Source organism: Sylvia atricapilla, chromosome 1 (assembly GCF_009819655.1).
Source record: "Sylvia atricapilla isolate bSylAtr1 chromosome 1, bSylAtr1.pri, whole genome shotgun sequence".
Taxonomy (NCBI): Eukaryota; Metazoa; Chordata; class Aves; order Passeriformes; family Sylviidae; genus Sylvia; species Sylvia atricapilla.
The window spans coordinates 42,164,054-42,168,484 of NC_089140.1; positions in this window are offsets into that span (position 1 = coordinate 42,164,054).

Below are 4,431 nucleotides of genomic sequence, written 5' to 3' on the forward strand. Positions count from 1 at the left end.
TTTTTTACTAAAGCGTCAATGTTTTATCTCGATAGTGAATTCTGCCTTCGTTTCTCACAGCATCGTTCCCTCCTAGCTCCATTCTGTCACAGCAGTGCGTGCACACACACAGGCCTGCCACAGCCCTGTCTGGGGCAGGCTGAGAAGCAGCAGAGCTGACACCGCTTTTCCTAGGGCACGGCCAGCCAGGTGCTGCTGCACCTCCCGGAGCGAGAGGCGAGGCTGTCACAGACAGGGGGATTCCTGTGGCGTGCATACCCCGTGTCCCACTCAGCCCGTTTCGGGGGGTCTCGACGCCTGCCTGTGATGGAATCGCTGGAGGAAGGGAGCTTCCCCGCCGCCCTCCGTCCCTCTCCGCAGGCGGGCAGGGCGCAGCACCCGCCCAGCCCTGGCACATACTCCTGCACTGCTTACCTGCTGCTGCTTGCAGATCGAGTAGCTAATGTCTAAACAGTCCCATTTAAACCCACAATCAAATTACAGGAACAAAATTAGAAGCCAGACTGGAGCCACTTTAAAACTTGCCCCTTATTTAATAATTCTGTCGCAGTTATTTTTTCCTCTTATCACTATTTATTCTCATTCTGGGGCTGGTCTGTAATAATAGAGGAGGTTCATTTGTGCTCCCCCTCCTCTTTCCAATGTCTAGTCTTTCTGTGTGGATCTCATTTCTGCCTTGTGAAAAGGCATTAGGATAAATAAAACAAAGATGCAGTAGTGCAGGGATCTATGTTAGTGGGATGGCACCATACTCACTCCTTCCTGCCCTTTGCCGTATGACGGGGGTGAATCAAACGCCTGGAATCCCTATTTCAGCCTTGCCCCATGCCTCAATCGATCAAGTGCGGAAGAAATTGCAGCGCTGCTCCTTCTTTAGAAGCAGCGCCGTGCAGAAGCAGGAGTCCGGAGGAAGAGCCGGGGCGGTTTGGGAGCGCCGTGTCCCCTCTAGTGGGGTCTGCGGAGAATTGATGGAGCAAAGGAGAAGAGAGCCTCAGCTTCCCAACCTGGGGGAAAGGAGGGGACAGTCTCTCCCTCCCTCCCTCCTCCTGCCGTCCCTGCTCCACGAGGCCAGCAGCGCAGGCATGGAGCGACTGGGGTGGTCGGGATGTGCCAGCTGGGAGAAGGCTTGCACAGAAGGAGCCGGGGGAAATACTGCTGTAATAATTTGCCTATTAATTAAAGATGTGACTTGATGAGAGGTTGGATTCATTCACCTGCATGGATTTTCATCTGTTTCCAGATATTGCTGGGATTAAAATAAATGCATTCATTTTCTCACTAACCCTCCAGCATTTTTGCAAAAACTATTTTTAGAACCCTCATAAAACAAATCTATAGCCATCCTACAACAAGCAAACACTACTGTGTGCTTAGCAGCTGCTGCTCCCCAAACTGCTGCTGAAATCTGTGTTCAAAAAAACCCCAAAATAGTTTATGCATAATTTTGGTGACAACTGCCCCTGTGACGTGCCTGAATTCTTGTTTTCTGTGAACAAAGCATGACCCTAACTAATGTACTCAGGCAGGCTTTGCTGTCAGGGACTGTGGAAGGCCTCACAGAGCCTACAAGCTCCTTCAGGGTGATGCACAAAGTCCCAGTGCCTGTGCAGAAGAGTTACCCATTGGCATGGGGGCTGAGGCATGGGAGATCTCCATGAAGGTAATTCAGGTTGGATGCAGCTTTCAGGGTTGGAACTAGATAATCTTAGAAGTTTATTACAACCCAACCCATTATGTGATTCTGTGATTCTGTGATTCTGTGATTCTGTGATTCTGTGATTCTACAACTCTTGGCGAGGAAGATGCCTTTCTGATTGGGGAACCTCCTGCATGGCCAGGCCTCTTACTGAGCGCAGGGAGGGGCTGAAACCTAGGAAGGAGTCAGTGCCAGGAGATGAGCCAGCTGGCTTCTCACTTTTCTCTGGGCCTTACATGCACCCGCTATTGCTCTGCCAAGTTTCTTTGCAGAAACAGCCATAGTGGCTTCAGCTGTGAGCAGGCTCACTCCTGGTGGAATGCTTGGACAGAGGTGTTAAGATGCCCAAGAGGCTTAAAGGCTTCATGCTGCAGCTCAGGAAGCTGGACACAGGGAAATAAATTGTGAGCGAGGGGTGTGCAGTAAGCAAATCTGACAGCAGCATGGTGCTCAGGCCTGCAAGCCAGGAAACAAACCAGGGTCAAATGCTGGATGGCGCTCACCATCCCACCACTCTCAGGAATCATCATGTGCTGGTCTTTCTTCCTCCATGCATAAACCCAGTACCAGAGTCCTCCTTCCACTGTGTTTGCAGGTGATTGTCCTTAACTCTGTACTGATCAAAGCATCTACTGGGGGTACTCATGAGGCAGAACTGGCCACGGCACAGGAATGAACACAGGGGCTCAGTGTCCAGCAGTCTCACTCCTGGCAGGCACCAAGAAGAATGTGAACCTTGTGCAGACATGAGTAATAATCTCCTTTTCAGAGGGGGTCTCTAGCTGGGCGATTTGCATGGACTGAGCTGTTTAGCCTCCATTTTAGGTTTGAGCTCTGAGTGAGAGAATCCTTAAATAAAGTCAGAGCAGAAAGGCAGGTGGGTATCAGGCAAGCATTTAAATATCACAACGGTACAAAGAAGCGATAGCCGCACCTTGCTCCATTCACAGCTCCAGTCATTTACACATCAAGTAGGTGAATTCGAGAGTGCAGAAATAGACCTGTAAATATATGGAGATCCTGCTTTTGCAGTAGTTCATTTTCAAAGCACATCTACTCCTTAGCATGCATTTGGGGTCACACTCCATTTTACAGCCCTGCCCCGCTTCCCAAAACTAACAGTTTCAGTTTGCTAGCTTTCCTCTGCAAGTGAAGCATAAAATCTGAGCACACACCTAACTTGTAGTGTTGTCACCACTTTCATCTTGCTGCTAATTACTAATGCAAATTATGTACATATCTAAAAATGTCTTCAGCACATTCCTGCTACTTGTTTCTTATTTTTGAAGTATATGTGGCAAATATTTACATATTTTATACTTCTACATTCTACTACCCACATCCAAACCTTAAGGCAGGATATCCCTGATATCAAAGGCAATGAGGCAAACCGGAACAGAGCCACTCCTCTTGTAAAAGATGAATTTATGATCTTTAGTGGCAAGTCTTGCTGTACATCTTGATTTTTCATCTTACCTCAGGCAGTCCAGTCACTCCCTATTGCATGCTTTGCCCTCAGCTCACTTCTGATTTGTGAAATAGAGTTTCTAATTATTTCTTGAGTGCTGCATGAAAGGTAATTCTTTAAGGCTCCTACCCAAGTAGCAGTCTGAGGGAATGGCATCCGGCTTGGGAAAAAGCACTTGCATTCCAAGGACAAGCTTTAGTCAAATGAGGGATACCAAAACTTTGAAGTGCCCCATACAGTGTAGATCCAAGCTCTCCAACCAGACTTCCCTCCAGCTGGTGTTGCAGGCATCCTCCATACCCTGGTAAGCTGTGTTACTTGCACACTAGAACACTGCAAACCTTTCCTTCACCATTTCCCTCATCCTCCTCCAGAGCTGACCAGCTCTTGAATGTTCCCACCCTTGCAAAGCTCTTCAGCTGAATTTTGCTGTTTGCAGCTGCATCATTCTTTTCTAGCTCTTACTGTTCGTTGTGCTGTGGGCTGTCATTCCAGGCAGGTGCCTCTGCTCTCCACACTGGTCTGTCCATTACCTGCCTGAAAACCTGAAGGCTCCATCCATTTTCACATGCTGCCATTAACACCAGAAGGCAGTTGCTAAACACACCTGTGTTCTGTTCTTACCAGTTCCACTAGAATGTGGCTCTTCAGCTCCTGTAGTGCCTCATTCTTTCACAAGTTTCACTTGTGTTTCCCACAAAACATAAATCTCTCGATGAAGGCTTCAAGGCAACATGGCTGTGCTGCCATGCTCAAAGACTGCAGGATGGGTTGATGGTCAACTGGCCAAAAGAACTCAGCAAAATGACAGATATGCTGAGGAGCCCCAAGAAATTACCCATTTTAAAGCAGTTGACTGTAAGCCTTAGGATCCTGCAGGCTCACATTTTAATGAATGCTAACAAAATAGGCATTCCTGAAAAGTCTGCCCATACATTAATTCCAGATGTTTTTATTGCATTTAATCTTGTTTTCATCCCACTGAAAAAGCTGAGTAACTGTGATCTGGAAGGGCTGGAAAATTGAAGAACCACGAAGACCACAGAAAGCATTTCAGACAGAGACTGGCACATCAGTTCTGCAATAACAGTTGCAACTGTTAAGCAATCTTAAAGATAACTTTTAAAAATAAAGGCCAGCATTGGTTTAATCCAAATGAAACCAGATGATGACATTTCTCTTGTTTGGACCCATTTTTCCAAGATCAACACATATGAATTCACATTTTCCATTTCCATTTCACAATCAGGTACAAACAGGGACTTCC